The sequence below is a fragment of the Miscanthus floridulus genome, chromosome 16 (genome assembly GCF_019320115.1).
Source record: "Miscanthus floridulus cultivar M001 chromosome 16, ASM1932011v1, whole genome shotgun sequence".
Taxonomy (NCBI): Eukaryota; Viridiplantae; Streptophyta; class Magnoliopsida; order Poales; family Poaceae; genus Miscanthus; species Miscanthus floridulus.
Genome location: NC_089595.1, coordinates 26,302,808 through 26,315,652, shown reverse-complemented (window position 1 = coordinate 26,315,652; position 12,845 = coordinate 26,302,808). Strand labels below are relative to the sequence as shown.

The 12,845-nt window shown below is 50.9% G+C and overlaps 2 pseudogenes; one reads left to right on the top strand and one right to left on the bottom strand.

The window, feature by feature from the left end:
* The first annotated feature begins 8,124 nt into the window (after nucleotides 1-8,124).
* On the top strand, nucleotides 8,125-10,055 carry LOC136510453 (glutathione S-transferase T3-like; annotated as a pseudogene).
* Nucleotides 10,056-10,252: 197 nt separating this feature from the next.
* LOC136510452 (uncharacterized) lies at nucleotides 10,253-11,627 on the bottom strand (annotated as a pseudogene).
* Between the last annotated feature and the right edge of the window lie 1,218 nt (nucleotides 11,628-12,845).

Below are 12,845 nucleotides of genomic sequence, written 5' to 3'. Positions count from 1 at the left end.
CGGTGAATCTGAGTACTAGTAAGTCCTTAGGGATGACCAAGCCAGAATGTCTTCATCAGGGTTTCCATTTCCTGTGCCACCACAGCACCTCCACCATGGGCTCCTCCCATCACAGGTTCACACCCAGGGCCATCTCATATACCATTTACCCACCATAGGTATCCATTTCTAGGGGTGCCCAGGTAGCACCCCACGACAAGACTTGCCCCAGGCTCGTCGTATACTCCAACTTGGTCGACACAACCCTCGCCCTCCACTCACCCGAGTCACACACGCAACACCCTCCCCATAGTCCAGTTAACACCAGTTTCCACCACGCATCGATGTAGTATAAGCGTAGTATAAGTAATAAGCAATGAAATGTAGTAGCAAGCGTGTGTCTAGCCTAATAGGAGGGTGAGCAGGGGTTAGGTTGCGTCAAGGTAAAGGCCATCAAGAGAGCATACTACCATGCAAGTCTTATCATAGCATGATTATAACAACAAGGTAGAGCAATAGCAGTTCTATGTTAGCCATGCGTAATAGGTGCTACGAAATTGGGTGGGATGTGGCACCTTCAGTGTAGTCGTCTCCGTACTCCTCATGGTACTCATGATCCTCGTCTGTCTGGTTCTCCTCTGAGTCTGCAAACGATCGCATTATAGTCGCGTTAGCGACGTCTATAGAATAGCACAAAGAAGCAAAGAAAATTCAAAAGAGACAAATGCACTCAAATTTGGGTTCATTGCGTAGAGCTCTATTTAAGATGAATTTTGGTCCTGGTTTCATATTTTTCTGAGGTCGTATGAATTAGTTATGAATTTCCGAAGTTGAAATCATTTCTGAAAATGGAAAAGGCTGAATTAATCCTGGGCTGACACGTGTCACGCTGTGGTTGGTCCACGTGACATGCTGATGTCAGCGTGACATCAGCATGGCATCATCGTCTCGGTTCCGAGCTGACAGGTGGGGCCCAGCTGACGTCAGCATGACGTCATCAACGTCATCCACACCGACAGGTGGGGCCAGAGGCCATTGGGTCACTGACAGGTGGGCCCGGTCAAAGTCAACGGCAAGTCAACAGTCAACGGTCTTCGGTCAGGGTCACTGACGTGTGGGTCCAGGGCTGCTGACATCAGCATCTGATGTCATCGTGACGTCAGCATGATGTCACCTCGTATGTGTTGCTACTGACATGTGGGTCTCGCGTGACGTCATCACGACGCCAGCATGACATCACCGTCTGACGTGTGGGTCCAGCAACATTGTGTCGCTGACATGTGGGGCCAGGTCAATGGTCAACGTTGACCAGTCAACGGTCAATACGGGCCGGGTCCGAACTGGGCCGGTTGGGCTTCGGGTCGGGCTAGGCCGGACACATGGCGTGCTGTGGCGTAGCCACGTCACGGCCATGGGCCTCTATTGGGCTTCGTCCACAGCGCGGCTCACACCGTGTGGCTCACGGTGGACCAGCGCTCATGGTCCATGGACCTACGGTAGGGCGCATGGTGGACCAAGTCCACCGTCTCTTCTCGTTGGCTCGGCTCACGTGCACCGAGTGCAGGGCTATGCTGCTCGACTCACCCCCTCTCCTCTGTTTTCCTATGGCGGCTCACACGCCGGCGGCGAGCACCCGGTGAGCCTCGCCAGTGGCGTTGGTGCTCAATCGAGGTGGGTGAAGGCTCCACCGAGCCTCGGCGTCTTCGCTGGTGGGGTCTACGCGGCGTGCGGGGTCTCGTGGTGTGCCGGTCACGGCGGCGGTCTTCCGGACATGATGGCGGCGACAGTGAGGGGGCTACGGCCACGGTGAGGCATCTCGGCGGGGTGTGTTGGCTCCTACGGATTCGTGTGGACGCGGCGAGGGCGTCTAGAGCTCAAGGCGGGGCTTCGGTTTCCCGGTGGCCGGTAGGGGCTCCAGCGGCCATGGCGACATGGTGACGACGGCGATGCGCACGGGTGATCTAGGGGGCTCCCGCGGGGTGGTCACGGCATGGTCACGGGGTGTGCATGGGTGCATGTGTATCCCGAGGCCAGAGATGGCCCTAGCCTACGCGCTCTAGGTGTGGAGCGCCATGGCCGACGGTGAGGTTCGGCGGCAGAGAGAGACCGGAAGGGGGGCTCACCATGGGTGTTGTGGAAGAGGGGATAGCGGTACCGTGGTGTTTTGAGGCCGTGTAGCTCCGGAAGCCGTGCAGTGCCGTGCCGAACCGCGTTGGTGATGTAGACGACGGTGTTGCTCTCGGCTCCGGCGATCTCCTCCCCTAAAGCGGCTTCGGCGTTTCCCCCTCTTCTTCCCCTTCTCCCTCTTCTCTCTTAGCTCGGGTGTGCTGTGGACGGCCACCGAGGTGGCGGCGGTGCGTTGAGAGGGCGCTAGGGCAACCGAGGATCGTGGCCTTTATAGCCGAGCTCGGCCATGGAGCTCGGTGATCGGCGGACAGGGATCAAGGGCAATCGGGGCGCTTGCTTGCATCCTACGGCCGCGAGTGGTTGCGTGGGCGCGGCGCAAGGGGGGGGGCAAGGCCATGCCCCGGGCGTGACCCCCTGGCCCGCCCCTACCATTGCTGTCGGCGTTTGGTCGCGCGGCGCGGAGAAGATAAACAGGAAAGGCTGACGGGTGGGGTCCAAGTGGCAGCGGCTGTAAGTGAAACGGGGAAACGCGCGGGCGTGGGCGACGTGCGGCTGACGGGTGGGGCCAAGCGGCAGCGGTAGCTGGCGAAGGCAGCAGGGCGCGCGGGCGTGGGCGATGCGCTGGGCCGCGAGCGGGGCTGTTGCGCGCGAGTTGGGCCGGCCGGCTGCGCGCTGGCGGGGCTGCTTGCTGGGCTGCTGCTCACTGGCGGGCCGAGAGGCCGAGCAGGCCTGGGCTACGAGGCCTTCTCCTCTTTTCCTTTTTCCGTTTTTCATTTCTTCTCCATTGTTTGATTTCAAATTGGTTTGAAATTTAAATTCCAAGTTGGTGCAGCATACTCATTGGAGTTTTAGATATGGGGCCCACAACATTCTTATTTAATTATTAGGAATTTATTTAGCTATTTTGTATAACAAAAGTAAGTGTAGTTTTGTTATACAAAAATATAAATAGTTTTTCACTAAAAATCTTTATTCTTTGATTTGATTTGATGGTTTATTACTTTTAATGGAGTTATTAGGCATTACATAAAACAAATTAAAATCCAAATCACAACTTAAGTTAACAATGTATGCAACACTTTGTTTGTTAGAAATTAAATAACATAATCAACAAATGACATGCCATGCTTATGTGTTGACTTGGGTTGAGGTTAGACCTAATGCATCTCTTAGGTTGGGTTTCTATACATGACACTCATCATCATATGGGAGTTCCAAGAAAAATTTTGTAGTTTGTATTTTTTGTGTATGGATTTTTGGGTTGTTACAGCATGGTTCGGGCATGGCCCTTCGAGCAACTTCTTGAAGTGGTCCAAGGTACCCTGGGCGGCTTTCGACCCCCCTTGCGATCGGTAGTGGCCACGAGCGAGCCCTCGTACCGCTGCTTGTTCTTCTTCTTGTTGGGACGGTTGGAGGCACCTTCGCCGGCGTCCTCGTCCCGCTTTGCCTTGTCCTTGGGGCGGTCGAAAATCACCCCGACCGCCTCCTCTCCCGAGGCGTGGCTGGTGGCGATGTCGAGAAGCTCCTTGGTGGTTTGTAGGCCCTTACATCCTAGCTTGTTAACTAGGAACTTGCAGGTGGTCCTAGACAGGAATGCTCCTATGACGTCAGCGTCGGCGACGTCGGGCAGCTCGTTGCACTGCCGGGAGAAGCGTTGGATGTACCCTCAAAGAGTTTTCCCTAGACTTCTGTTGATAGTTTTTGAGATCCCATGGGTTCCCAGGACGAGCGTATGTGCCCTAGAAGTTTCCCACAACGATCTCTTTTAGGTCCACCCAACTTTGGATTCAGTTGGGCGGAAGGTGTTCCAACCACGTTCGTGCCGAATTGGCTAGGAACAATGGAAGGTTGTCGACAATGAAATTGTCAGTATCCACTCCAGTGGCTTGGCAAGCAAGCCGATAATCCTCAAGCCATAGTCTGGGGTTTGTTTCCCTGGAGTATTTTGGGATGTTGGTCGGCGGTCGGCACCGTGGTAGGAAGACGGCATTGAGGATGTGTCGTCCAAAGGCCTGAGGTCTTGGCAAATCGGGGCTTGGGATTTAGTCCTCACCGCTGTCGTAGCGTCCGCCACGATGAGGGTAGTAGCTACGGCTAGCCTCCTCCCTCTCATCACCGCGGGCACACCTGCAGGGATCGAGGGTGTTGCGCACATCACGGTGGAGGCCAAGACGCTCATGCACCTGGTGGACTAACACGTCCCTGTCGGGTTGCTCTGAGGGCGCACGCTGGCTTGCGTCGAGCTCGCATCGTCAGGACAGCGAGCTCTCGGCCTACTGCACCGCTGCACGCTCGAATCTCACAATGGGCCCGATGATCCTCTGGTGTCACAGGCTCCGGAAGCCCCCGGAGCAAGGCCACCACGACAGCAATGTTCTAGCTTGCCCAGGTGAAGTGTGGGAGGGCTTCATCATCCTTGATGATCCTTCAGTTCAGATCATGGGCCACGATGCGAGCACGCCCACCGTCTCCATGGTGCTCGATCTATCGTTCGAGCTCAGCGCATTCCTGCTCGAGCTAGAGTCATGCTTCTTCGAGCTCTTGGTGTCATGCCCTCAGCTGCTCTACCTGTAGGTGAGGTGGGGCCCCTACATCCCCCTCGACCTCGTCGTCGATGTCATCTGTTGGGGTAGCCCCTCCCTTGCGGATGCTTTCGATGTATCCCTCGGGGGTACCTGGCATGAAACATTCTCGCGAGGGGTGATGGCTCCCCCTGCTGGAGTTAGAGTCGGAGGGTGACTCCGATTCTCCCATGAGAAGGTCGTGGAAAGATTCCACGATGTATTTGGTCATCCCCACGAACTCGTCGCTCGTAGGGGGTGGGGGCATGCGTTGCGCCACAAGGTGGCCAATGGTCTCTGTGGCATTGCGCAGACCGAATGGGAGCGCTGTCGGGGCGCTCCGGATGAGATATTCCAGGGAGAGCAGTTCTCCTCCGATAAGCTGCGTTAAGACATTGGCAAACGAGAAGGTGAGGCGACGCAGGTCCTCCCAGGATGGTTGGGGTCCTAGGAAGGCACCGAGCTGGCACTCTAGCCTCCCGTAATCGAAGCTGAGGAGCTGGTCACTCCCGGGGGGGCGAGCCTCCGGTGCGTGCAGCTATAGCTCCTCAAGCGCCTCGGCAATCGCGTCGAGGCCGGTGGGGTGGAGAGGTTGGACGATGACGGGAACCTGTGCCAACTCTTCCTCCATCGTAATGATGAAGTCCAGGTTCCTGAAGCGCACGTGCGCGCCTAGGACCTAGTGAACGCCGTGACTAGCCATCCGAGGCCTAATGTGGACATCGAGACGTGCAAAAAGCCCCTACCTGCACGCCAACTATCGATGTTTTCGGACCACCGACGAGTAAATTTGTATTTGCGCGTCTGACTCGGATGGTGTGCTCGGACGACACAAGGGTTTATACTGGTTCACTGCTGCTCGTGTTACTGACACTTGGTTTGCAGTAGGGGTTACAAACAGGTGAGAGAGGGAGAGGTTCCCAAGTCTCTAGTGGAAGGAGTGAACGGGTGCCCTGCTTTCTCTTTTATAGACGAAGGGAAAGCGTGGGTTACAGAGGAGGAAAAGTAGAAGAACGAGAGAGAAAAAAGGCTTACAGGGTTGCTGGGTCCTTCTTCTCCTTCATGTGGGTCCCACTGATCCTATAGATGTCAACAGGGATGGCTTCATGTCACGGCCATGTTTGTCACTAGAGCCATACACAGGTGTCATCTGTCGATCATGGCTTTCCACTCCGTCCTGGCGGACGTCGTGGTGAACTGACGCGCCTATCAGCGTCCGTATGAGCATTAGGCAGAACAGCACCGGCACGCCCGACACTGTTCTTGATGTGAATCCCTAGGTATGGCCCATCATGGCCACGGGTTACATCAAGGCATGCCAGCCTCTTCCCTGACATCAGAGTTTTGACCCAGGCCCATATGTTTGGACCTGGAGTGGTTGGCAGCGGTATGGGTCCCCGTCGGATGAGATGAAACCCACGTCCTCGAGGTCGGGCGGGGCAGGGCCCGCAACCTTGGGCGAGACGGAAACCGCGTCCTTGGGGTCGGGCGAGACGGAGTACGCACCCAAGGGGTCGGGCGAGACGGAGCCCGTGGCCTCAAGGTCGGGCAAGACGGAGCCCGCAACCTCGAGGTCGGGCAGGACGGAGCCCGCGGCCTTGGGCGAGATGGAACCCACGTCCTTGGGGTCGGGCGAGACGGAGCCCGCACCCATGGGGTCGGACGAGACGGAGCCCGTGGCCTTGAGGTCGGGCGAGACAGAGCCCGTGGCCTTGAGGTCGGGCGAGACGGAGCCCGTGGCCTTGGGGTCGGGCGAGACGGAGCCCGCGGCCTTGGGGTTAGCGAGGCCTTTTAATACGTCTCGAGCCATCCGGGGAAGTCAGCGTGGGCGCTAATTTCCTTGCTTTGGGTATCCCTAATATCGATACCCGACAAGTATCCACCTGCCCAAGCAGCAAGGTGACATTGCGTTGCAACTGCATGTTCCCAAGTGTATGTTCCAGATCTTTCAACTATTTCAGACGAATGTTTCATGTTGTTTATCTGGATGTTGCAAAAATACATCTAGATGTTTCATATGTTGCAATATGAATATAAATGTTGCAATACGGATATAAAAATATTTCATGTGTCTTAGACGTATGTTGCAAGTGTTTTTTGGACGTTGCATATGTTTCACACATATGTTGCAAATGTATGTTCTAAACGTTTCAGCTATTTCAGACGTATGCTGCATAAAGTATTTCATAATAAAAGTGTTTCATGTTTTAGATGTATGTTCAGAGAGTCGCGTGGCGTGCATCTACCGGCAGGGCATGCGGATTCCCGCGTGCTTGCACGAAACGGAGCAAGGGCGGGCGGTCTCATGGGTGCGCGGGCATTGTGGGCGGGGTGAGTTATCCGAGCAACGAGGCGGTCCCTGCCTGCGCACGGGAAACGGAGCATGTGAATTTGAGCGAGCGGGCATTGCGGGCGGGAGTTGTCCGGGCGGCGCTGGCGGTCCCTGCCTGCGCGCGGGAAACGGAGCGTGCGACACAGCAGGCACGAGCGTCCGGACGCAGGCGTCGGTCTGGATGTCCGAGCGCTGCTCTTGGAGGTTGATCATTAGCATGTATTATCTTCATATTCAAAACCTATAAAAATTGTAGATATTATAATGCGCTACAGCATAGCCTCTGTGTGTGCATAGGCGTGTGTGTACATACATGTCCTGATTGTTTGTTTTTGTCTTAATTATTGACAATGAACCCCCTAGCTATGGTAAATTCCTAGCTCTGCCGCATCCCTTGGGATGCATCTCTTTGCACATGTTCGGTTAGAGAGTAGTTATCTAGATTCTTTAACTGCTAATAACGATGCACCACACAAGGAATCATTGGCTGTGTTTGATTTGGTGCGCAAGCTAAGAGCAACTCCAAGAGACGATGTATATTTGTCTTGAAGCCAAAATTTAGTTTTTTTTAACAAAACAGGCCTCCAACAGGTTATGTATCCGGTCTTCCAAAATACGAAGCCATCAATCCCGTGAAATCCGCTATCCAAAGATAGCCTTCCACGGCGGCTCGCTATTTCTCTTCCCCGCGCGAAATTCTGCTCCGCGCTCCCCTTCCCGCGCCACGGGAGAATTGTTTCCCGCGTGCTGCAGCACGACGCCATCTCCGTACCCTCCCTCGTCCACGCAGCTGCCTTCAGATGGCCCTTCACCTCCGTCCCCCATCCGTGCGGTTCCCTGCATCCCTTGCCCCATCCGTGCGCCTTCGGACGGGCCTTCCCCGTCGACGCGTCTCCCTCGGACGGCCGCTGCCTGGTCTGCGTGCCTCCTGACGGTCCTTCTCCATCGGCGAGGCTCCCTCAGTTGACCCTCCCCGTACGCGCCATCGCCGCAGCCAGGTACCACGTCCTTGCCCTTGTGCTCGTCGGTGTGCCTAGTCTCGGACACTCATTCCCAGCATGCGCGGCAGGCAGCCGCCCCTTCTTCGGCCCTTGCATGTCTCTAATCTGCATGTGTTTCCTTAGAATGTCGCATCCATCTGATGGGGCTCCGCCCGCCGTGCGTTGGGAAGACCCCAATTCTGCTTCTATGTACTCGTTCCCTATGTTCCCGGTGGCTAGCGGGTGGGAGCAATCAGAGTCGCCGTCGTTGGCTTGGTTGGAAAATGCGGGGGTTCCTGGGCAGCGGCGGCCGCGGCGAATTATTCCTCCCAATGTCGCGGCCACTGCATCGGCCTCCTTCCCCAACATGAGCTCTGGTGAGTTGGACAAACCTATATGCAATTTTTAAGTTTCTGTGTTGCGATATATGGTTTCTGAAGAATGCATGACCCGTGTTCGAAATGTGTTTGGTGTTGCCACTGAAAGGAAAGTGTTTAGATTTAAATCAACGACATGTTAGACAAAATAACAGAATTGCTTCCAGCTACTACTGTACTTGGGACAAAAACAGTCATGCACAATGCTGTTCCAATCATATTCGGAAAGCTGAAATGAGCTACATGTGTCCTGAAAGCATTCAACAATTTAAGTGATCTTCTCTTGCCACGGCAACTATATTCCTGGAAGTCATTTCGACACGGCTAATTGCAAGTTAATTTGGGGCTTAGGTATTTTGATTAGTTGTTCCACAGCTAGGCAATGTTCTGAAGAGAGTATATGCAGAACAAGAGCCTTGATAGCTCTGAAAATTGCAGTGAGCTTACTTGACAAAGTTCAGTCATGGACACTCGATAGAGAAAGCAAGCATGTAGTTCTTCTGAAGTCCTCAACTTTATATGTCCATGGGAGTCCTATTCTCGTGAGGTTGAAAGCATGTATTTTGAAACTGTTGCTTATCTGACATGCTTTAGTTTTTTCTAATTGCTGAAATCATAATTCAGGTAATGATCTTATATGTTCATAGGTGGCATCGATTCGGAAAGATCTTTCACCGACATGATTACAGGGGGTTGCACTCCTGCTGCTTTGTCTGATAATGTCGCGCGTACTAATGAAACACTAGCATGTGACGAGGCCCCAGGAAGTGTGAAAGGGCAGAAAAGGAACAAAAATTTCACCAAAGACAAGGACTTAATGTTGGTCTCAGCATCGCTAAATGTGAGTTTGGATCCGGTGCATGGAGCTGATCAACCACGTTCGACATATTGGAAAAGAATATATGATTATTTCCATTCCAACAAAACATTCGCTTCCGATCGAACGCAAAACTCCCTAATGAGCCGTTGGTCCGGTATACTGCATGATGTGAACATCTTTCCTGGTTGTGTTTCAAAGGTAGAGGGTAGAAATCAAAGTGGTTTGTCTATCGATGATAAGGTTAGATAACATACCTTGCCCTTCCAATTGTATATTATGTCTGTCTACCTCATGCCTTCTCGGTGTTATTTGCAGCAAGCAAACGCATTGACCATGTTCACGGAAGAAGACAAGATGCACCGGAATTTCCCGTACATCCATTGCTGGAAAAAATTGAAAGACCAAGCCAAGTGGATCAATAGGAACAACCCGAGTGGAACTCAGAAACCAACACCCAAAAAGCAAAAAACCACTGTGAAATCAAGTTCTGCACAACTAGTTGTCAGTAGTAATGTTGATGATAGTCATCCTACAGTGCCTACGCTGGATAGGCCTGCAGGGAAGAAGAAGGAGAAAGACAAATTACGATAACGTTCCAGCATCGAAGCATTGGATTATCTGTTGGCGAAAAAGAAAGATGATGATGTGGAGAAGGAATTGAAGAAACAGGAGAGGGAGTTGAAGAAAGAGGAGAGGTGCCAAAAAGCCCTTACTTTGCAGGAAGAAAGGTTAAAACTTGACCAAAAAAAGTTTGACTTCGAGCAGGATAGAGAAGAAGAAAGAATTATGAATGTTGATATGAGTACTATGTCAACCGATCAGCAACAGTTCCATGTGCACCTAAAGGCTAAAATACTTGCAAGACAGCTTGAAAATTAGGACCATCTTCTTCAATTTTTAGATTTCCAGCATAGTGTGAGACATGTCTATTTTTCTCACATTTTAGATTTCCAGAATAGTGTGACTAATGTTCTTGCATTGTCCCTTGTTATCTGAACTGATATTTGTCTTTGATATGTACTATGTAAAGGAGCAGTTTCCGTTGAACTATTAAAAGACAGGTCAAGTAAATGGAATCATTCAACAATATAATTTGTATATAAATCTAGAAAATTATGCCATAAGTGTTCGATAAGGTCGGCTTGAAGCGTTGTGTGTGTTTTCTTGTCCTTGATCTTATTGTAATTCTGAATAAATTCATCAAACTCAGGTATATCATCGTGTGATATAGTCACCTTTTCTCCCACATCATCATATCTAAAATCTTTTTCATCAACTCCTTCATCTTCAACAATCATGTTGTGCCTAATGATACAAGCTGTCATGATAAGTTGAAGCGTATTTTAATCCCACAGACGAGCTGGCCCTTGAACGACAGTAAAGCGAGATTGTAGAACTCCAAATGCTCATTCAACATCCTTTCGACAAGCTTCTTGTGCTCTTGCAAAATACTTCTTCTTATTACCCTACGGCTCGGGTATGGTCTTCACGAATGTGGCCCACGATGGATATATACCATCTTCTAGATAATAACCCATTGTAAAATCATTTCCGTTAATGATATAATTTACCTGTGGCCCTTGACCTTCAGCAAGCCTTGCAAATATAGGAGATCTTTGAAGAACATTTATATCATTGTGTGAACCTGGCATCCCAAAGAATGCATGCCAAATCCAGAGATCTTTAGAAGCAACAACTTCTAGTATATTTGTAGGCTCCTTTTTATGTCCCATATACATACCTTGCCATGCAATAGGACAATTCTTCCAGCTCCAGTGCATACAATCAATGGAACCAAGCATGCCAGGAAAACCTCTACTCTCACCAATTGCAAGTAATCTAGCAGTATCATGCTCATTAGGCAACCTCAAGTATTCAGGTCCAAATACTTGAACAACAGCTATGACAAACTTTCTAAGACTTTCTAGGGAAGTACTCTCCCCAATACGGATGTAGTCATCCATAGCATCAGCTGCTACTCCATAAGCTAACATCCGAAATGCCGCCCACCTTCTGCAAACAAGATAGTCCTAGGGTTCTGGCTGCATTCCTCTTCTACACGAAATAGTCATCATACTCCTCAATAATATTCATTATACGTACAAATACATGATGCCGCATTCAAAACCTGTGGCACCCGATATAAAATTAGCCACAATTGAATGCATGTGCTAAACATAATTGAACAAAATATGAGAAAATTAACCTACGCCTAAAATAGCTCGGCCCATACGTAGGATTATCTAAGAAATAATCTTCATACAGCCAGATGTGCCCCGACTGCCTATCATGATTTAAAACATGATGTCCCTCTATAGAACCATGATGGCATGTTGAATTTGCAATGTCTGACACTACGTGTGCTGCCGCAATATAAAGTTCATCGTCATCATCTGAAGACGACGATGACGACGAATCCATCATTTCATTCAATACATCTTCCAAATCCATTATAGACCTTTGATTAGGAGAATCCTAGGAATTTGTTCAAGCACCTACACAAGGGTTGAAAAATAAGATGTCTAGTAATTATTTCCCATGCAATGTTACAACCTCAATCTGCTCATCAGATAATGTGACCTAAATAAATATTTCAAGCAAGAATTAACACCAGAACACCATGCTTAAACATCGTACATCTCAAGGTCATCAGTGTTTGCATCTCTGTTCTAACAAAATATAAGAAACTTGTAAGGGACCGTGATGCCTAAGAGGGGGGGGGGGGGGTGAATTAGGCAACTTAAAACTCTAACTCTAAACTATGGCCTCTTTTTCTAACCTTAGCAAAACCTTTGCAAAAAGATAAACTATCTAAATGTGCAACTATGGTTTTGCTAGTGTGTTGCTATCTCTACCGCAAAAGGAGTTATGCAAACAATGTAAATGCGGAAGCTAAAGGGTAAGGTAGAGATATGCAAACTCCCATCGATGACTCCGTTATTTTTATCGAGGTATCGAGAAGCACGCAAGCTTCCCCCTAGTCCTCGTTGGAGCCCCTCGCAAGGAATACCTCGCAAGTGCCAAGCTCCTTGTCGGGTAACTCCGTGGAAAGCCCCGGGCCTTCCCCAAGCGCAAGTGGGTCTCCGGTGTGCCTTCCGGCAAGCCTCTCTCGGACTGCTCCCTGATGTCTTCACTATCAAGCTTCCGGCCAAACCGCCACGGGCCTTGTTCCCTTCGGTACACGGTGGCGGCCACACCACAAACACGGTTGGTGTGATCTCGTAAGACGACAAGCCCCTCCAATATACAACAATGGTGCGCGCAAGCACCGAGTGGTAAGAGGTATGCAAACCTCACTAAACACTAGGCCTAAACCTAGAGCAAGCGCATAAGTGGTGGTCTAATCAACCTAAGCACATCGCAAAGCACCTACTCTAATCACCTAATGAATCACTAAGCACTATGCAAGTGGAGATCACTAAAATGGTGTATTAACACCCTTGGTATGTTTTCTCAACTCTTCACTCCTCAAATGGCCGGTTGGGGGTCTATTTATAAGCCCTATGAAGAAAGTAGCTGTTGGGGGCGAAACCCAGCTTTCTGCTACTGACCGGACGCTGTTGTCGTCCTGATCGGACGCGTCCGGTCGTTCTGACAGTTGAGCGCGCGCGTTGATCGGACTCACCGCCGAGTCCGGTCATCATCGACCGAACGCATCCGGTCGCATTT